The 22,125-nt window shown below is 51.7% G+C and overlaps 1 protein-coding gene across 9 annotated transcripts in view; it reads left to right on the top strand.

Moving 5' to 3' along the window:
- Positions 1-22,125, top strand: part of UPF2 (UPF2 regulator of nonsense mediated mRNA decay) — a 1,571,752-nt gene that overhangs the window by 551,915 nt on the left and 997,712 nt on the right. The window lies entirely within an intron of this gene.

Raw genomic sequence — 22,125 nt, 5'->3', positions numbered from 1 at the left:
GGTTTGCAGACAGCAGTACTCCCACTGTGCATCCGTGAGCACTGTGCCGATCTCAGTCTCCCAGCCGGACCGAGACCTCAGAATATCCCCCCGTTCGTGGGTGTAAAGGCGCCGATAAAGCGAGGAGACCATGTGCGACGGGGAGGTGGAGTCGAGGAGGTAATGGAACGGTTCCTAAACTGCAGGCTCTGCAGGATATGCCGGCAGTATTTTTTGTAGGCCACTGCGAAGACTAATAAACGCAAAAACCTCCAGGGGGGTTGGGACCGCCTCTCCGAATAGGAGCGGGAGGTCGCAAAACCTACCCTCGTGGAACAAGTCCCCCCAGCGCGTCACCCCAGTTTTAAGTTTGATTCGCTGGAACAGACCCTCCGCCAGAAGGGGAAGAGCCGGGTGGTAGACCAAGGGCATCAGCGGGGAATAAAGGAGCGGCGCGCCCATGAGTCTCGCCAAAACACTCCAAGCATGCGCCGTAGCCTGAACAGGATTGCGATCGGCCCGAGACGAGGGGATCTCCGCGAGGGCCATGCCTTCCAGCGGGATCGGATCCGCCAACCAATGCTCTACAGCTATCTGTGGCATGTAAGGGGTGGGGCGATACCAATAATACGCGTAGTGTGCTTGGGCGCAGTTGTAGTAGAGCTCAAAATCCGGGATATCGAGGCCCCCCTGTACGTACGGGCGCGTAAGCACAGACCATTTGAGCCGCGGTCTCCTTCCCCCCCCACACCAACCGGATGAGTTCAGTCCTCAGAGCCCTGAAGAAATAGCCCCCCGGATGAAACGGTATATTGAGGAATAAATAGAGTGGTTTGGGGAATATAAACATTTTGATAAGTGAGACACGGCCAGCCATGGTCAGCGGCAAGGTCAGCCATCTAACTATACTTGTGCGTATATACTCCAGAGTCTTGCCATAGTTCATACGCATCACTTCCTGTCGATCCCTGGAGATCCACACCCCCAGATACTTCACATCAGTGTCGCGCCACTCCAACGGGAAGTCGAGTGGGAATCTGTCGACACCCTCCGTTAAGGGAAAGACCGCAGATTTGCCCCAATTGATGTGTATTCCCGAGTACAACGAGAACCGAACAAGCTCTCTAAGTATGGGGTTCAAGTGTTCTCGGGGGTGTTTGATGTACAACGTGAGGTCATCCACGTAAAGCGACACCAAGATTTGCCTCTGTTGACAGCGCAAGGAAGCCGCCAGGTAGTTTTGCCGAAGCCGGGACGCCGGGGGTTCTATTGCCAAGGCGAAGAGGAGCGGTGATAGCGGGCATCCCTGCCGAGTGCCCCTAGTGACCAGGAACGGTTCAGAGACACGCCCGTTAATAAGAACCCTCGCCATGGGGCGGTGATAAAGGATTTGGATCCATCTGGAGAAAGCTATGGGCATACCCATGTTACGCAGAATCAAATGGAGATAGTCCCACTCGACCGAGTCGAACGCTTTGGTGGCGTCCAAGAACACCGCCACCAACGCGAGAGAGGGATCAGCATTATTGAGGATCGAGAACAGGGTCCGAAGATTGTGAGAGGTGGACCTGCCGGGGACGAACCCCGACTGATCCGGCAGAATTAAGTCTCCAATCAGGAGGTTAACCCGGTTAGCTAGAACCTTGGCCAGAATCTTCACGTCGCTGTTGAGGAGAGAAAGGGGCCGGTAGGAGTCGCAGGAATCCGGAGGTTTCCCCGGTTTAAGGAGCGAGACTATAAGGGTCTCCGACATACTGGGTGGCAACGAGCCAGTCTCATTTGCCTCTTCGAACACCTCGCGTAGAACCGCCGCCAGCGGGTCAATAAAGGTTTTGCAGTAGTCGATAGGGAAGCCGTCTAGGCCCGGCGCCTTCCCCGATGACGTCTGCATTATGGCTTCCTTGATTTCAGCCAGGCCGATAGGGGCCGCTAAGAGTTCCCACTGGGCATTGGATAACCACCCGAGAGTGAGCTCCGAGAGATAGTCGGACATTTCCAACGGCGTCTCCCGTCTGGAGGTGTACAGGTCCGAATAGTGTGAGACAAAGGAAGAGAGTATAGAGGGCGTATCTCGGCATATGGAACCATCCGGGGCCCTGACCTCTAGTATGTGATTAGAGCCCTGTGGGGGGCGAATTACCCCCGCAAGGAACCTGCCGGGTCGCTCCCCTTCCCCATATGCCCGCGCCAAGAAGTGCTTCCCCCTAAAGTGAACTTCTCTCTCCGCAGTGCGCTTGTACTCCGAGAGCTTCGTGCGATATTCTAGCTGCGCTCCGGGGTCCTCCAGGAAATCTGTGGCAGTCTCCAGCGCCCTCAGATCCCGCTCCAGAGAAGTCAGAGTAGTGCGAAGATAGCGCAGTACCCCTGATCCCTTCGAGATGCACACCCCTCGCATAGTGACCTTGAAGGCCTCCCAAACCGTCGCAACGCTATCCACCGACCCTCTGTTGCGGTCTATGAAGTCCATGATCTCCTGGGACATTTCATGCTGGAAAAGTTCATCCCGGAGGATGTTAGGCTGCATGCGCCACGGGAGCGGTGTGCCTACCAGCCCGGTCCTAGCTAGAGTGATCAGTACCGGTGCGTGGTCTGAAAAGGTACGAGGCAAGTGTCGCGCTGTAAGCAGTGAGGACCCCAAGCCCCTAGAAAGCAGTATGTAGTCCAGCCGAGCCCATGTGGAGTGTGGTGCCGACCAGTGCGTGCCCTCACGCGCAACCGGGTGTATCCAGCGCCAAGTGTCTATCAGTAAGTGGTGGGTCAGCAGGTCAGAGATATATGCCTGAGAGCGGGGATGATGTGGGGTATCTGCACTGTAGCGGTCAAGAGAAGGATTCAAAGTAACATTGAAATCTCCACCCCAGAGCAAGTGAGTGGATCCTACCCCCAATATAACTTCCCATAGGGAGATAAAGTGTGCGGGCTCATCCAGGTTAGGCCCATAGGAGGACACGATAGTAATCGTGGCGTTGCCCATGCGACCCCACGCAACACAGAAACGGCCCTCAGTATCAGTTTTTTCCCCCAGGGGCACAAAGGGGGTGTGCTTTTTGACCAGGATGGCAGTTCCCCTTGAATAGGTGGAGTACGAGGAGAATAGGCTATAAGACGTCCAGCGGGACGCAAATGAAGGTGTGCTACGGGGGTCCGTATGCGTTTCCTGTAGCAGCGCTATATGTATTTGATGGCGATCGAGATACCCCAGGACTTGGCGGCGCTTACGCGGGTCACCCAACCCCCGTATATTCCAGGCCAGGACATTCACTCTACTATGCGGGTCGCGCAGCGCAATATCCTCATCCTGCACCATCACACAGACTGGCGCCTATTGCCCACTTGCGGATCACCTCTCAGCCATGTCCAGCCTCCCAGGTGCCCTCCCGCCTCTAGCCCAACTAGGCGGCATACTACCGACTCCAGGCACCACCACACGCAGCGCCAAACCATTAACTCCAATGTATATATGTGATTGGTCCAATAGATCAGTGTAATGCTGTATTCACGGTCCCTCCCCTCACCCGTTCCATCCGACTCAACCAACTCGTCAGAGGAAAACTTACCACCCAACAATCCCCACAACAACCCGCCCCCCCCGCACCCCTCTCCCTCCCACCACGACAGCCCAATCCTGCCAGGAACCATACCCCCCACGACCCTCCCATCAAACAAAGCCATCCTCATGGGGTACTCCCTCTTTGGGTAACGCCAGTGAGCTGGACCTACCCTCCCCTATCCCGATATTTCACCCACCATATCGCCTCCGCTGAGAGCAGGGAGCGAGAGTGGGGTGGGAGGGGGAGTGCCAAGGCAAATAGCAGCCACAACGACCATGCCAGCACCTCCGGAAGAACAGTTGGCGACATGAGTGAGACCCTCAATCTCCATGCTTCCCCCCAACCTCCCCAGATTAAGACAGAAGTCAATGGGCTGGAAAAGCGCTCTCGTGTAGTCCGACAGTCCAGCGCGTGAAGTCCACCAGACCACTCCCACAACCAGAAAGAAGCGTAAACAAAGTGGAAAAGGGGAGAGGCAAGGGGGAGCAGCAAAGAGTGAGAAAGGGAGGAGTGAGAGGGACGCAGAGGAGAGAAGACAAAAGTGAACATTATGGCATCATGACGTAATACTCATCAGTCCGGAGCCGACGTCGGGGACCGGGACCCAGACCTCGCCCTGGGACTGCGCCGTGGAGACGCGAGGGCCCTCGGTCCTTGAGGAAGTCCTCCACTTGTTGCGGGTTGCCGAAGAAGTGGACTTTGCCGCGGTGGTTGACCTTGAGCTTAGCGGGGTAAAGCATTGAATATGGGATGTCCCGTTGTTGCAGCTTTTTCTTTACTCCCACAAACTTGCGACGGGCCTCCTGCACCAGCTGGGTGAAGTCCGGGTAGAATGAGAGCGTAGTGTTTTCGTGCTGGATAGGTTGCTGCTCACGCGCCAGGCGCAGCAGAGTGTCCCGGTCTCTATAGTTAAGGAACTTGATGATCACTGGGCGCGGCGGAGCTCCCGGGACCGGTCGGGGACCCAAGGATCTGTGTGCCCGCTCCACCACCAGCTGAGGCGAAAAAGCGTCGCGTCCAAATTTATCCGTCAGTAGGCGCTCTATGAATTCTTCCATACGGCCACCGCCACTGGATTCCGCCAGGCCTACCAGGCGAACGTTATTCCTCCGGGAGCGCGCCTCCAAATCTTCGTTTTTCTCCGCTATGACTTTGAGTAGGCGATCAATCTGCGAGAGTTTAGTTGCGTTAGACCCGGCCCCATCTTCCAGCTCCGAGATCCGACCCTCCGCCTCCTTGAGTCGTTCACCATGCTGGTCCAACCGCTGCACCACCGCGTCCAGCCTGGTATTCATAGTGTCGATCTTCGCGTCAATGGAGGACAAACTCCGCTGCATACCCACAAGCAAGGATTTCCAGTCCAGATCCTCCTCGTCGCCGGGACCCGTCTCCGCCCCCTCAGCATTTTGGGCACGTGTTTTTTTCCCCCCCTTCGCGGGGTTGAAGTGTAGCGTAGTTTGTTTAGTGTCCGTCTTGCCCATAGCTGCAGCAGTCAATGGGGCCAGTACCCACAGGGAGTGAGGTGGGCGATGCACGTTATTAGCGCCGAAGCCCGGGCAAGTCTTCAGAGCGCACACTCTCCACTCCGCGTCACTCTCCCACGACAGCCCTCCGGGACCAGTCGCTGTAGCCCATCAGGGGATCGCAGCCGAGTGATCTGTTCTGACCCACAGCTGATAGGGGTCGCAGCTTCTCCCGCGCCTCCCCAGTCACTAACAGTCAGCCACACACCTGTCAGTTCAGCTGCAGGGGCAGGAAAGCGCTCCCTCCGGGCAGGGTCGTGGTGCCTCACCCCGGCAAGGAGACTGACCACGAGAGCGTCCAGCTCGGGGCAACTCTCCAGGATCCGGCGCAGACACGGCTCCGCACCAGCAGAGGCAGGGGGGGGGGTGGGGGGGGGATCGCCGTCCGCCGTCCGCTGCCGCAGTCCAATCCGGATAGACAGGGGGCCACCCGAGGGGGCCACACAGCGCAGGCCGCAGTCCTCCAGCGGCAACAGAGCCACGCGGAGCCAGCGCGACCGCGACACTCAATGGCCGCACCGACTCGAACTACGGACACGCTCCCAGCAGCCTGTGAAGGTTGATCTCGCTGCCCACGAGGCACCGCCCCGCTCAGCACAGCACCGGACTGTCCGGCAATGTCGTCCCGTTCACCAGTGCGCACAGGACCGCAGCAGACTTGGCAAACTGCACCCGGTCAACGGCCCAGCAGGCCGCGAGGATCCCCGGCCCGTAGTGACACCAGCATCCGCCACGACGCTCCGCCCCTATCAACGGGTCTGTCGCCGCGGGTCTGCAGGAGCCGATTTCTCTGCCTCCCGGCCGCCGTTTCTCCCGAAACTAGCACAGGGTGGGCTCAGGGGTTTCCCACACACGCCGAAGTGGTCATCACTGCATTTGCTGGCCTGTAGGATGGACTTGCTGGATCGTTATTTGCCTGGCCGGCTGGAGCCTCACAGAAGTGCGGCCATGTCGGTCCAGCGCCACCTAGAGCCCCCTCCCAGGGGAGACCCTTGGTGTACCTATGCCCTGAGTACCTCAGTACCGTATACTAGAGACTTAGAATGGTACACTAGTAGCCTATTGGAAAGGTACCAAAGTACTTACCACTGTCAAATTTAGGGAGAAAGTACAGTGACTGGGGTTCGGATTAATAGGATCTCAGTCAGACTAGTCATAAAACAGAATAACACTCGTAAAAAGTCGTGGTAACCATGAAAGCAGAACCTACTTTCCTACAATTGCCCTATTCTTTATTCCCCATTTACTTTACAAAAGGTTTGAGAATGAGATTTATAGCGGAGAATTATCTAGTTGATAGTAATTATTGCTAGTTTCTATTATTAAGTTGGCCTTTTTGAAAGCAAATTAAAGTAATTGGCTATATCGCCTATTTTAAAGGCTTCAAAACGCTTTTAAAAGATTATGGGCCACGTGTATCAATTTTGGAACTAGAGATTACCTAATTGTGATTTTGTGCAAATCGCATTTAGGGAATAGCTGTTCCTAATTTAACTATTCTTAGTGGATCGCAAATCGACCTACCTCATGACTATTAATGAGGTAGGTCACAATTTGCGACCTGTTGGCAATCTCTAAAATCATGGGGAAGGTGGCCTGTTGGGATCAGCAGACCACTTTGTCCGTGATTGCTTTTAAATAAAGCAATCATTTTTTTTAATGCAGCCTGTTTTCCTCAAAAGAAAACAGGATGTGTTCAAATGAAAAAATTAACAGCTTCCTTTTACTTTTTTAAGAGCAGGCAGTGGTCCGTGGGATGTCCAAGCATCACTTATTGGCTTGGTCTTTAATGGCTCCTGTCTCTTCGGAGACCAGGCGGATTCAGTGGTGGAGCACTTTGAGGCCAGCAGAGCTACACCAGGTCCTTAGGCCTTTCCATGGCCCTTTGCCACCCCCCAATCCGCATTTTTGCTTCTTTTATAGCACCAAAGGGTTTTTCATCTGCGTCAGTATCAGTCCAGCCACCGTGCTATGCACTCTTCTAAGCCTCTGCATGGCTGAGGACGTGGTATCTACAGACACCGCAAGCTGGGCACCCAGCAGTCGGGTCAGTCCACCCCCCTGTCAGCCGAAGCCTCCAAGCCCTTGTAATCTGCCCTCTTAACATCATGGAAACTTATTTGGGGGCAGGATTCGCCATCACCTGCCCCACTGGCAGTGCATAAAATCGGACAGGTGGGTTTTGCCGATCGTCCGAAGTGGCTACTCCCTCCCCTTCATGACTATCCATTCCTTCATGCCATCAACTTGCAGAAGGTTGACAGAGAATCACCTATCTCTTCTCTGCCAGGAAGTGGCGGCTCTCTAGGCGGCGCCGACGCCAGAAGTAGGTCATGGTTGGTATCCCTGCTACTTTCTGGTGCCCAAAAAGGATGGAGGCCTTCGCCCCGTTATAGACCTGCGCCCTCTCGATTTCTTCCTCGAGAAGAAGTTAAAAATGTTCACGCTAGCTTAGGTCCTGTTTGCCCTCGACTCTGGAAACTAGATGGTAGCGTTGAACTTGCAGGACACCTACTTTCATATCCCTGTCATTACTGCCCACATGGTGTTACCTGCGGTTCAGGGTGGTATATACGCATTTTCAGTTCGCTGTGCTTACTTTTGGCCTCACCTGAGCCCCTCGGATGTTCACCAAGGTGATGGGCGGTTGTTGCTTATCAGCTGCGGAGATCAGTGGTGCCAATCTTCTATCTCGACGACTGGCTGTTGAAGGGGGGCTCGCACCAGGCTGTGGTCTCATCACAAGATTACTGCCGACCTCCTTCACTCGCTGGGATTCACTATCAACGTGCCAAAGTCACACATGACTCCCTCTCAGATGCTCCCTTTCATCTGAGCTGTTCTAGACACAGTGCAGTTTCGGTCTTATCCTCCCGAAAGGTGAATCAGGATATTCAGGCTATCATACCTATGTTTCAACCTATATCATAGGTTTCAGTAAGACTGACTCTGAGGCTGCTGGGCCTCATGGACTCCTGCATCCTGCTGGTGACACATGCCAGCTGGGATATGAGGGTCTGTAGTGAGACCTCAAGTTCAATGGGTGCAGCATCAGGGAAATCTCTCTGGCATGGTCCAGATCCCATAGGGAACTGCAAAGGTCCTGCAGTGGTGGCTGACTAACCATGATTGGGTCAGCAGCAGACCCCTCTCCCTTTCCCAACCAGATCTTACAGTATTGACAGATGCATTACTCCTGGGATGGGGCAGCCATCTGGAAGAGGTGGAGATCAGAGGCACTATGGTCTCCTGTTGGAGCTCTTGGTGATCAGATTTTCACTGAAAGCTTTTCTGCCCTCCGTCAAGAGAAGGCTAGTGCAGGTGTTCACAGGCAACACCACCACTATTGTGGTACTGCAACAAACAGGGTGAGGTAGTGCCAGGAACCCTTTGCCAGGAGACACTCTGGTGGGCTTTCTGAATACCCGAGCATACAAACTCTGCTGAAGATGCCTAGCAGATCATAAATGGCTTTTCCATCCGGATGTGGTGCAAGGTCCCTTTCAGCAGTGGAGAGAGCCTTGGTTAGATCTGTTCTCCACTTCCCAGAACGTGCAATGTCAGCACCTCTGCATGCTGGAATTTTCAAGGCAGCTCTCACTTGGAGATGCTTTTAGTCTCAAATGGATCTCAGGCCTCCGGGTCTCCTTCCGCCCATACCACTCCTTCCCAGATTTCTCAAGAGAATCAGGAACGGGTCATCCTTGTGGCTCCGGATTGGCCACAGTTTGTTATCCCAAGGTGTTGAACATCACCATTGATCCTCGGATCAGATTGGCCCTTCGGGAGGCTCTTCCGTTGCAGCTGCAGGGGATGTTCCTCCACCCCAACTGGGCAACTCTTCGCCTTCTTGGATGGAGATTGCGCAGCCACAGTTGACTGCTTTCTACCTTCCTCCTGAAGTCTGCAATATTATCTTGGCAGCCAGGCATCCCTCAACCAAGAAGGTATGCACCTGCAGTTGGGGAAAATGTTTGGCATGGTGTACAGAGAAACAGATTGATTCCCTTTCTGTACCTCTTTCTCAAGATTGCCTTTTCATCTTTTCTCTTGCCCAGCAGGGCTCTGCTCTGGGCTCTCTAAAGGGCTATCTCACTGCTATTTCTGCCTTCTTGCGGTTGCTTCACCAGTCGTTCCTTTTAAAAATCCCTATCATAAATATGTTCCGGAAAGGTCTGCAAAATCTGTTTCCACCGTCCCCTTTCATATTGCCCCAGTGGGACCTCAAGCTCGTCCTCACTTTTCTTATTTGCGCTCCTTTTGAGCTTATGCACAATTAGTCACTCAGTCTCCTTACCATCAAAACAGCTTTTCATGTAGCTATAACCTCTGCCCAAGGGGTCAGTGAACTTGAGGCTTTATAATCCAAGCTTCCCTACTTCAACAGCCACGCAGACAAACTGGTACTTCCTATGAGAGCTTCCTTTCTACCAAAAGTGGTCACTCCCTTTCACGTAGGCCAATCCATCACTCTGCCTACCTTTTATTCCCCTCCACATCCCTCCAAGGAAGAGGAGCAACGTCACCGTCTGGACCGAAAAATAACATTCTTGTTCTACCTTGACCACATAGAAAAGTTCCCAGAGGACGAACAACTCTTCCTGGGGTTTGACGGAGTGTAGAAAGGATGGGCCATGCAGAAGTGGACCATCTCCAAATGGATCATGCTCTGTATCAAGATCTGCTATGCATTGGCTAAGAAGCAACTCCCTGAGAGTTTGCATGCTCACTCCAAGAGAGAGAAAGCTGCAACCACTGCCGAATTCTGGTCCTGGAAATCTGTCAGGCAGGAACGTGGGCCTCTTGCACACGTTCACAAAGCACTACTGCCTGAACAGTCAGGTCAGTCGAGATGGGTATTCAGCCTGATCAGTCCTGCAGTACTTCCTTGTAGGAAATTGGTCCCCAGACCCACCTCCAGGGAAATATTGTTTGGGTATCTATTCTAAGGTTAAGAATCTGTAGCTAGAAGTCTCTATCAGATGAACAGGTTACTTAACTTCGGTAGCCGGGTATAGACTATTTAGCCACAGATTCCTTACTGACCAACCCATCCTTCCTGCTCTACGAACAGGTTGCTAGGGAGAGGGCGGTTCCAGTGTTTCTGCCTCTATCCTGGATTTCATTGAGACTGACTGATGTTTTTGGGCCGCATAGCCTCCTGCATCCTGTTGGTAAAGCATGTCAGGTGGCGTCTGCGGGCTCTGCAGTGGGACCTGAAGTTCCAATGGGCACAGCATTGAGGAAATCTCACCGACACGGTCCATATCTCGGAAGGAACTGCGAGAGATCTGCAGTGGTGGTTGACTAACCGCAGTTGGGTTAACGACAGAGTCCTCTCCATCACTCAACCAGAGTTCACGGTGGTGACAGATGTCACTTCTGTGATGGGGCGGCCATCTGGGAGAGGTGGAGATCAGGAGACGCTGGGCTCCGGCAGAGTCAGGGCTCCACATAAATCTGTTGGAGCTCTGAGCGATTTGATTGCCATTGAAAGGATTTCTTCCCTCTGTCAAGGGGAAGCTAGTGTAGGTGTTCATAGACAACACCACCGCCATGTGGTACTGGAACAAGAAGGATGGGTGGTGTTGTGGACCCTTTGTTGAGAGGCCATGCGTCTCTGGATATGGCTGGAACAGCAGGACATAACCCTGATGGTTCAACATCCTGCAGGTTCTTTAAACGCCAGAGATGATAAACTCAGCAGGCGATGCCTAGCGGATCATGAATGGCCTCTCCAGTCAGAGGTGGCACAAGGTCTATTTCAGCAGTGGGGAGAACCTTGGTTAGATTAGTTCACCTCCGAAGAGAACGCGCAGTGTCAGCAATACTGTGCTTAGGAGTTTCCAAGGCGACTATCGCTTGGTGACGCCTTTCGTCGCGAGTAGAGCTCAGGCCTTCTGTATGCCTTTCCACCCATACCACTCCTGCCCAGGCTTTTGAAGAGATCAAGAACAACCAGGTCCAAGTCATTCTTGTGGTCGGGGTAGGCGAGGAGTCTGGTTTCCAGAGCTTCTGAAGATCAGCATCGATTTTCCGATCAGGCTGCCCCCTCTGGAGGAGCTTCTGGTGCAGTAGCAGGGGAGGGTTCGCCACCCAAACCTGTCAACTCTGCGCCTCCATGCGTGGAGATTGAGCGGCGGCAGTTGATGGCATTTGACATTTCCCCTTAAGTTTGTAATGTTATTCTGGCAGCCAGGCGGCCCTCCACTAAGACGGTATACGCTTGCTGTTGGAAGAAATTTGTATTATAGTGTACAGAAAGGTATATTGACAGTCTTTATGCTTCTCTTTCTACTATCCTGTTATTCACTGTAACCCTTGCCCAACAGGGCTCTGCTTTGGGAACTTTCAAGGGTTGTATCTCTGCTCTGTCTGCTTTTTTGCGGCTGCCTGACTAACCCTCTCTCTTCAAGTCTCCTATTGTACATAGATTTTTAAAAGGGCTGGCTCACTTGTTTCTATCCATACCCTTTGCTATACCACATTGGGAACCTTAATTTTGTCCTCACCTACCTGATGTGTGCTCCATCTGAGCCTCTACACAATTGTTTCCTCCGGCTTTTGACCATCAAATCAGCCTCCTTAGTGGCGATTACGTCGGCCGGGAGGGTGAGTGAATCGCAGATGTTATCTTGCTCACCTCCCTATCTAATGTCCTTTCCGGCCAAAGTGGTGCTTCCCACCCGGACTTCCTTTTTGCCGAAGGTTGACTCCTTTCCATCTGGGTCAGTCATGTTGCTCACCTTCTTTGCTCTTCTGCATCCCTCTAAGGAAGACGAGCGTCTCCACAGACTGGACCCAAAAAGAGTGTTGTTGTTCTACCTTGACCGCACAAAAGAGTTCCTGGTGGACAACCAACTCTGTGAGGTACGTGGGAGCACAGAAGGGGAGGACAGTGCAGAAAAGGACCATTTCTTGCTGGGTCGTTCTCTGCATTAAGATCTGCTATGCACTGCCAAAGAAGCAGCCCCCTGAGGGATAAGGGCCCATTCCACCAAGGGAAAGGCAGCGACTACGGCCTTGGCTCTGGGTGTCCCAGTCCAAGACATCTGTCAGGCACAACGTGGGCATCATTGCACATGTTTGCAAAACACTACTGCCTGGATAGTCACGTCCGCAGAACTTTCTAGTTTAAGGTTTTGGTCTGCAGCCCACTGCTGGGATGGTATGGCTTGGGTATGTAATTCAAAGTTAAAGAATCTGCAGCTAGAAGTCTCTATCAGATGAGCAAGTTACTTACCTTTGGTAACGCATTATCTGGAAGAGACTTTATTTAGTTGCAGATTCCTTACAGCCCCACCCGTGCCTCCCCGCTTTGCAGACTGATATCGTAGGGCTAGGGTTACTCCTCTTTTCAGTGCCCTTTTTTGCACACTACTGCGTCAGTTACTTCATGGCTCTGCGCTTCTGCCGTGGAGAAAATGAAAAGTACTGACGTCCGTGCGCCTGGATGGTGCCTATATAGGTACCATGACGTCCTAACCGACGATGCCATCAACGTCACGTGGAGTCGAATGGAGCCACCCTATGGCGCGCGTAAGGGGTATTGCTCATCAAAGGTTTCCGGATCCAGCCTGACTCCTGGGAAATCCAAAGGTAAGGAATCTGCAGCTGGGTAGAGTCTCTACCAGATAATGAGTTACCGAAGGTAAGTAACTTGTTCTTCACATCCCAGGCTAGTTTATTTAATCTCGGTTAACTATGCTTTCCGGCCTGTGGGCAGGAGGGCTATCCAGTTACGAGGCTGCTTATTTGCGGACTAATCTCTTTTCTTGTGACTTTTCTCTTTTATATTCTGAACCATGGCAAAGGATAGTAGCTTGAGTGATTTAAGTCCTGTATATTTTTTACATCGTAATACACTGTTAAACTCCTCGAGCCACCTAGCATGGGCCCAGCACACCAGTTTAAGTTTGAAGTGTTACTCATTAAACTTTAAGGCCCTCAACTTCTCATCTGCTCTTAATCTTAGCTACAGCAATAACAATGAAGAAATGTCAAGGGTTATATTGCCAATTTGCTGAGGCATGGTAATAATAAGCCTGGGTGTAGTTCGCGGAGTTGTGCTACACGGAACTTCGCGAAGTTACAAAAAAACCTGCGAACCTCTGCAAGTGGCGAAGTGTTGTGCGAACTGCTGCTCGCGCTGGTTTTCTGCAGCTCCGGTAGAAATTCTACCTGAGCTGTAGCTCGGGAACGTACCGTTCGCGAGCAGGTAAAAACCTCCATTGCACTATACGAATCTTGGTTTTCTTGCACTCTGCGAGCTCCGCGGAGTACAGAAAACTCTGCGAATGGAGTGGAGTTCAACGCCCAGGCCTAGTTAATAATGTAAAGAGAAGGAGATTCGGATGTATTTTTTGTTATTCTTTTCAGGTAACCGGGTGTGTTAGGTGGTATTCGGACAAAATCATACCGCTTTTGGTCAGTGTCACGGTATCGATGAGACTGTATTTTATTTTGGTAGACACTTGCAGACTGTAAGCCGATTTCCACGTTTTACAGCACAGGGGTTACCGGAAATGGTTGTGCTAAAAAAATATCCTTGTTTATTTAATGCTAAACAAACATTGCATATTGTTTTCAGTGTATTTTCATGAGCCTTAGGTCTACGGACATGCTTTGTTGGCTCTGACCAGCGAGCTTTACTCATTTTTATCCCAGTATAATCATGTTATCCTATATTTTGAGTCAGTAAAATTGCTCAGCCTGTGTCTGTATTCACCGAAAAGATAATAAAGGATGCAATCTTACATCACTCTTTTTAATCACCTTATTATCCACCCCTCCCTCCCATTTGCCAAAGCCAATAGCTTGCCCATAAGCGAGACCTGTTGGCTTTGCCAATGCTAGTTGGGGGTTGGCCTTTAATGGCTGTGGACTTTTTTTTCTCTGAAATCTGAACTGACTTGAGAGTGTAAAGATGGTGATTTTAATTAAACCGAATGTATGCTATTATCCAGTTAGTCGCATCTATTTTACAAAAAAAAATAAAAAAAAATCCAGATGAGATTGATGGGATTTGTGAGCCATGTTTGGCAAATAAAAATGGCACAGATATACAAAAGTGTTACCCCTTTAAGCCTGTTCATAATGTTATTTTTAAATGCTTATATGTCAAACGAAACTGACCAAATGTACACTAAACCATAAAGGTATTGTCTTCTGTTTGAATGTCTGCTTTCATGCCAAGTTTGGTGTAAATTTATTCAGCCGGGCAGTAGATGTTAGCAACATTTACTAAGGGAGCTAACGTCAGGAATTACTAGTTATTTCTCCCCTCCTTTGTTTTTCCTTGTGGCCGAATCTTCATGTAACATAGTATGATGAAACACGCATGGCATGTTAAATAAAATCATTGACATTGTGCAAGATACTCATTCACATTTCACCTTCTTAAAAAAAAGACAATTGCTAGTAAAAGATCTGCAGTAGTGTGCAGTCAAATTACTGTAATTTTACGTCTGTGTTTATAATAGGCATACGGTCTGGCCTTGAGCCAAGTCTGGTTTTAGATGGCGAAGGTCATGTGGTGCATGGTGTACATATTAGTAAAGATTCAGGTGCAAGAATTTCTGCTTCTTAAGCAAGCTAAGTCTGAATGTGCCCAGTGCGGGTTGGAAAGGCACATTTGAAAGTAGGTCCTGCCTTAATGGCAAACCATGTCACCGAAAATCTTTGAGCAAACCAAAAATAGTTTAAAAAAAAATATATATTGATCTGTACATGTCTGACAGCATGCTCTTGTGAAAAAGTAGACATACAGCACTTTAGAGAATTGTTAAGTGAAATTTTATAAGGTATTCATATTTAGATGTAGAATTTCCTTCAAGCTTTTGAGTAATTCCACATTATGCAAGAATGTACCATGTAGGGGTGAGCACTTACAAACGCTTTAACTCGGAGTGTGATTTTATGAATGGCTCTAAAGTTGGATGCTAATCTTTTCGGCTCAGCAAGATGTGTGGTGTATTTTACAAAACATCAGAGGGTTGTCCGAAGGTGGCTTATCATTGACTAATTCTTGCTCACCAGCCTTTTAATTATAAATTGAGACCTCGTGTCTCCGCCCCGACATCCTCTGCGGGTGTGACGTCAGCGAGGTAATATAAGCCCCACCCCGGCGCGCTGACGTCAGTTTTCTTCTTTTCCGCGTACAACGCGGATCCGGATCGTGTTCCTGGCCTGTTTCAGGCCTTCTTTTTACGCTTTGCGTTTTTCTGGGTACAGTGTGCGAATGCCTTCGGGCTTCAAGACGTGCTCGTCTTGCGCACGCCAGATGTTGGCAACGGATCCTCACCCCATCTGTATGTGGTGTTTGTGGGAGCACCACGACTCCACGGACTGCAAGGCGTGTCAGCAAATGAAGCTGAAGTCCCGGTGGAAGCGCCAAATGAAACTCCTTTCGGCACGCATGTCCAGGTCGGCGTCGGCACCGCGTCCGTCCCCTGCGGACGGCTTTAAGAACCGCTGCTTCCGTCTCCGACATCGTCCTTCTCCCAGCCCGCAAGGGCGTCGCTCACCTGTTGGTAATTGTCGCAGTCTGTCCCCGAGGCCTGGTCCCCGGCCTGTTGGTGGCACGGGTTCTCAGCGGGTTGTGCGGCCCCGTGCGTTACCACCCTTCCTGCCGGGGCGGGGGCGACCAGAGCCCAGATGGAGGCCTATGTGGCGGCCTTGCAGGCCTCTTTGGCTTTTCCTTATTCTCTTCCTGGGTCTGCGGATCCTTTGCCGCGTGCGGGGACTCCTGCGGCGTCGCCGGCGGCTCCGGCAGGTTCGGAGGATGTGTTGCCTTTGGGGTGCGGCCCTTCGGGGTTCCCTCCTTCGGACCACGGCGCCTTTGCCTCGCAGCAAATCCCCGCAGGGGTCCCTTTGGTGTTGCGGGAGGTTGCTGGGGCTCAGGGCGTGTCCTCTAGACCCCTCGGTCCTCTGGACAGGCGGCGGCCTTGTCGGAGGTCGAGTCGACGCCTTTTCGGCGCCGTTACTTAGCTGCCACGGCTCCAACCCAGCCCCGGTCTCCTGTGCCACGCGTTGTGGTGGAGGTTGTTCCGGCGTCCCCTTTGGCGTTGGTCGACGTTGACCTAACGCCAGTGGCGGACTCTACGGTGCCTGGTCTGACGTTGGGTCGTTGATTCGTCTTCAGACGCCCTCTCTTCTCCAGAGGTTCAGCAACTGTTAGTTTCATCTTCTCCGGAGACGGGTCACCACGTCGTGGCTTTTTCCCCGGAGTCTTCTAAGGACGGCTCTTTGCCGTCACCGCAACCGCAGTCTTCGCCGGAGGCGCCTCAGGTTCCACATTGATCAGTCCACCCTTTCCTTCTTCCGGTAAGGCTAGGGGACAGCCACCTTAGCTTGCACCCGTCGCCCACGGACAAACTGCTTTCCCCGCCGCAGGTCCCTATGGAGGAGAGTGCTGATTTCGCTCGGGCTGTTTCCACGGCTGCAGGGATCTTGCGCATGGGTGATCCAGCTGCCCTTTTCCCCACGGATCATCTGCTGGAGGTTCTCCATCAGGGCTCTGGTGGACGGGAGCTGCTTCTTCCCTTCGAGGCTTCGCTCCACAATTCTCTTTTTTTGGGGGTGCCCTGCCACGGGGGACCTGGTGACCCAGCCACTTCTGCACCGCCACCGTCCTGTTCCGCATGATCCTGTCTGTCTTTCCCTCCACCCTTCTACCAGGGGCCCTCTTTTACAGACTGCCTTTCCCTCCTTGCCATCAGTGTTGTCTCACCCGTCACGGGAGGCCCGCTGGTTAGATTCCTGGGGGCGCAACATCTTCGTCTCCTCCAGTGCTGCTTTGCGGGCCCTTAACACTCTGTGTGTTGGCCAGAGCCACTTCTTGTTTATGGGTTTCGGCGGAGTCCCTTATGTCTTCTGCAGGAGGGTGCCTGCGTTGATCAGCGGCACCATGTGTTGGATGGCCAGGAGCTGGCGGGGTTTATTCTTCGCTCGGCTCTGGATGTTTCGGAGGTGCTTGGTCGTACCATGGCTACTTCGGTGGGCCTTCGTCGCCATGCCTTGCTACGGGATAGTGTTTTCACTGAGAACATTCGAGAACGGCTGGTTGACCTCCCCTTCGATGGCGTTCTGTTGTTCCACGCCCCTGCGGATTCTGCCATTCAGAGGTTTCTTGCAGGTCTTCGTCGTCCTCCTCCTCCTCAAACCCCCCCCCCCACACATCAGTGACCTGACTGTCGGTCTGTGTTTTGGGAGGTGTTCTTCTGTTGTTTTCCTTGGGCCTTGTAACGGGTAGCCCAGGTTGTGTGTTCTGTATGGTTGATGTGCCTTTGGGGTCCCTTTGTTGGGCCCTTGGTGCTGTTGGCTGCTGGTCCGGCCCTTTGTTGACTTGTTTTGACTGTTTATAACCCAGTAGGCCCTGAGATTAGGCCTTCGGCGTTGATTTTATTGGCTGCTTGGTAAGCCGTCTGCTGGTTTTTTCTGCAAGTCTGTTTTGTCCTCAGCTGCGGAATATGTTTCCTAAGAGGCATTCCCATGGTTCTTGGGACGTGACCTACCCTATGTGGGGTACTGGTAGCTATTATATAGCTATGTCCTGTGCTGGGGAGGTGTGGTCCCCTTTTTGGGCTCCTTGCTCTCCGTGGCGTCACGGTATGTCTCAGGTGCGATCTTGTTGCCACTTGTCTTGGTGCAGCTTGCGCTGGGTCCGTCCTTTTCCTTGTCACAGCGTCGCTCGGTCGGTCTGGCCGGCGGTCTGCAGCATCGTGTTATGGCGGTTCCGTGTTTTTGTCATGTGCTTTGGCTTGCTCCACTGTCTGCTGCCCCAGAGGGTTTGGATTTCCTTGGTTTTTGTGTTCTCGTGGCCGGCTTGGGCCCGTCCTCCGTCTTAGTCTCTTTCATTCTTTCTTTTCTGCCGGTTTTCTCCCCTTCTTCGTGGGTCAGTGGGTTTCTGGGCTGGCCCCTCCCTTGGTGTGTGTCCTGGCCCTTCCTGGCCTCTGGCTTCGGCTGGCGTCTTACTTGTTCTGGGCGCACTGTTCTGTGGTGGTGGTGATGCTGCTGCTGGTGGCGCTTACCCGTGCAGACCTGCTTGTTCTTCTTCACCGTTGTGCGTCCCTGCCTCTGGTCCTGCTGGGGCTTTGCACAACGGTGCTTTTCTTCTTCCGCTTGTGCTGTTGGCGGTGGAGCCGTTCCGGCTTTGCCCGCTGCTTGTGGTCAAGGTGTATTTACCTCTTTTCTATCTCTGGGGTTCGAGGTGGCCCTTGTGCTCCTTGAGGCTTTTAGGGCACTGTCTGCCCCTGCGGGGTGTTGGGCGCTCTCCCTTGATTGGGCTTAGGATATCCTGGCCTTTACCTTCTTCTCCTTGTGACATGTCCCCTTCTGGGGCCCTGGGTCTCTCCTGGTGGGGAGGCTCTCTCGCAGGCCATCCTCCCTTCTGGGTATGGTTAGGGTATCTATTCTACGTTAAGGAATCTTTGGCTAGTAGTCTCTATCAGATGTAAAAGTTACTTACCTTCGTTAACGATGTATCTGGTAGAGACGATTCTAGCCGCAGATTCCTTCATGACCCGCCCTTCCTCCCCGTTCTGCGAGGACCCTCAGCTTGGTTTTTTGCGCTCGCCTCCCTCTGGGTGGCATGTCTTCTGTGGGGGTCCTTTTCATTTTCTTTCCGTCAGGCTTCCTCCAGCAGGTCTCTCTTCAGTGTAGGGGCCTGCTTTTGCTCTTTTTTCCTTTGTTGTTACAGTTTCTGATCCCCTTGCGGTCTGCTACGTTGGGGGTTATTTGGCCTGTCCTTGGCCTCCTGCTGCTTTCAGGTGCTGTGGCCCTCCTTGACTGTGTAGTCTGCTGTTGCTTCTCTGTCCCGGGCTTGTGGCCCTTTGCTGTGTGGTCTGTGGTTGCAGTCTCTCTTTTTCTCTTACGGCGCTTTCCAATCCTTGTACCTCCAGCCTGGCTATCGCCTTGGCTTGCGTGGCGGTTCCACGGGGTGGTGCTTTACGCTTTCCCTGCTGTGGCTTTGCTGCTGCTGCGGACTTCTGGTACTTTGGTGCTGCCTGGTGCTTTCACCTTGGCTTGCACAGTTGTTCCTCAGAGGTGCTCTGCTCTTTCCCTGCTTTGGCTTTCCTGTTGTAGCCTCCTGGCGCCTTGGTGCCACCTGTTGCTGTTCCTCACCTTTTGTCTCTCTCTTCTTGTTTCTCTGTTTTTTTCGCACACTGTTCCCATGTTCTCCTCAGTTTTGTTGTGATGGCTCCGCGTTGTGGTGCGGAAAAGTTCACCGAAGCAAACTGACGTCAGCGCTCCGGGGTGGGGCTTATGTGACCTCGCTGACGTCACGCCCAAGGAGGACGTCTGGGCGGAGTCGCAAGGTACCACCCCCCGGCGTGCAAAGATGCTGGGCAAGAAAGTTTTCGCTTGGGGATAATTCTACGTTAAGGAATCTGCGGCTAGAATGGTCCCTACCAGAAGAATGGTCCCTACCAGATACATAGTTACGAAGGTAAGTAACTTGTACTTTAACGGGTGTTCAATAAAAGGTTAATAAATAAGAGCTTTTTTTTGATGGTCTAACTTTAAAAAGTATGTGAAACATTAAAATCTATAGAAACTATGTTTCTTATGTGCGTATGAAATTAAAAGGAATGTCACATCCACTATATATGAGTGAGTTGACACATATGATTTCTATTGCACAGTAGTAAAAGTAATGTCCATTGCCTGCTAAATAATTTAAAAAGACTGTTCTCAATTTTAATATGTGGAATTAGTTCCAGCCCATAAAGATTGAGCAGAGTGGCACAATAATTGAATAATTACATTCGTAATTTCATCAATAGTGTCATTTAGCCCAATATCCTCCAGAAGCCAATTGCCCCACTACCCACAGCTTTTGCACATTTGCAGGGAGTTGCCCACAGGGACTGGCCCTGCATCCAGTCCACTGCAGGTGTCCCACTGCCCCTTTTTGCTCGACCTGCACCTGTTCTCAGTGGGAGAGTGGGCCTCAGGTCCTGTGCCCAACGCCTTGTGGGTGACAGTAGGAGGGTAGGATCCTTCTGCACTGTTACCCCTAATTTCTGCCTGGTGCTTAGCTGTTTTTGGACTAGTCTGACTGTGATCCTGTTAATCAAGACACCAGTCTCTCTGCTTTCTCCCTTATATTGTTACGTTCAGTACTTGGGTACATCCCAGATTGGATACTGGGGTACCCTTAGAAGTCCCTACTATATGGTACTAAGGTACCTAGGGCATACGTACCCCAGAGGTCCCCCATGGGTTGAAGCCTGCATTATGCCACCCATGGGAGACCATTCAAAATGGAACTACAGGTCTGCCATTGCAGCCTGTGTAAGCTGGTGCCAGCACCACTTACTAAAGATATAGGTTTCCTATATCTATGGTCACTGCACTTAAAACCTATAAGTCACCCCTATAGCAGGCCTTTGCAATCCTGAAGGCAGGGTGCTGGGTTCTAACTGAGAGGGTGCCCCTGCATGAGCAGGACACCCCTACAGCCTATGGAGTCCATTTTCCCGGGTTGTCAGTGAAGCAGCCATATACCATCTAGAGGGGCATTGCATAATTATGCAATGACCATCCCAAAACTGGCTGCAACTAATCCTATCATGTTTGGTATCTGGAATCACTGAAAGAGCCCTCAGTTAGGCTCTCTGTGTTCCTGGTGCCAACCTTCTAGACCCGGACAGCACAAAATGGTTGCTGCTGACCAGAAGAGACTTATTTATGCCCTCCTGCTGCTGAGCTAAGCTTGAGCAGGGGAAGGCAGAACAATAGACATCCTGTCACAGGGAGGTGTGACCACCTCGCAGACACAATTTAGTGTATTGGGACCAGGTGGGTTCACTTGCTAGCGCCACTAAGTCTGCATAAGGGGTACATTTGGTGTCCCTGTGCATAGTTCGATTCAAACCTGTCCTGGGAGCCGTTGGCTCCCGCTCTGGCACAAAACTGGACCAAGGACATGGGAGTATCTCCCCTGTCCAGACACTACCCTAGGAGGGTCCCTTGAATGGTCCCAACCCTTTTCCTAGGGTACTTAAGGGCTTACATGGGTGTAGGTCTCTAGATTTGTCATGGGATAATATTCAAATCAGACACCACTTCTTCTACTGTCTGGGTACTCTGGACTTCGTTTGGGCTCGACTTTATCTCCATTCCAGTCTGCTGCATCGTCTGTGCCTGTGCACCATACATAAGACCTTCCAAGGCCTGTGGGCATCAAAGACACCTGAAGGAATCTCCCTTGCAGTGAAGGAGTCACTCCCGTACATTTGCAGGCACCGCATTTAAGTCGACCGGTCTACTCCTCCTTAGCTCCTCTGGATTCCGTAAGGTTCTGCAACACAGGTGGTGGTTTTCCACAGCTCCCAAGGCCAGCCCTGCCCTTTGTTATGTTATGTTATAAAAGGTTTTATAGCGCGCTCAATTACTCGAGAGTATCCTGGCGCGAGCAGTTATCGGAGAACCTGAGAGACGGGGAGTTTGAGTAAGTTAATTAAAAAGAAAGGTTTTAAGTTGTTTCTTAAAAGGGACAAGCTCCTGAATGCTCCGAATAGTCAGCGGGAGCGAATTCCAAAGCGATGCTGTTTTGACTGAAATGGACTGACCTCCCAGCCGAGATCTGCGAAAACGAGGAATGATCATCAAGCGTTGGGAGGCTGAACGTAAGGCTCGATTGGGAACATAAAAGCTGAACCTCTTCCTAATATACGCAGGACCCAGAACATGCAGTGCTCTATGGGCCACCATAAGAGCTTTAAATTGCACTCATTGCGCCACAGGAAGCTAATGCAGATCACGCAGATGCTTCCTCACATTGGACCTTCTAGAGATGTTGAAAAGAAGTCTAACGGTGGCTTTTTGAATTATTTGCAATTTACTCAACAGATAGCCAGGAATGCCACAATAGAGAGCATTAGCATAGTCTAAGCGAGAAAGAATGAGTGCCCGGGCAACTGTTTCCTTTGCTTGGCTAGGAAGGAGAGAAAAAAATCTTCTAAGAGATTTAAGTATATCAAAGCAGGCACCGGTGAGTTTCCTAATTTGAACCGTAAAACGGAGATCGGTGCCAAACCATATTCCCAGGTTTTTAGCAGACGCAC

The sequence above is a fragment of the Triturus cristatus genome, chromosome 4_1 (assembly GCF_964204655.1).
Source record: "Triturus cristatus chromosome 4_1, aTriCri1.1, whole genome shotgun sequence".
Taxonomy (NCBI): domain Eukaryota; kingdom Metazoa; phylum Chordata; class Amphibia; order Caudata; family Salamandridae; genus Triturus; species Triturus cristatus.
The sequence above is the reverse complement of the archived record's forward strand: the minus strand, read 5'-3'. Positions and strand labels throughout refer to the sequence as shown.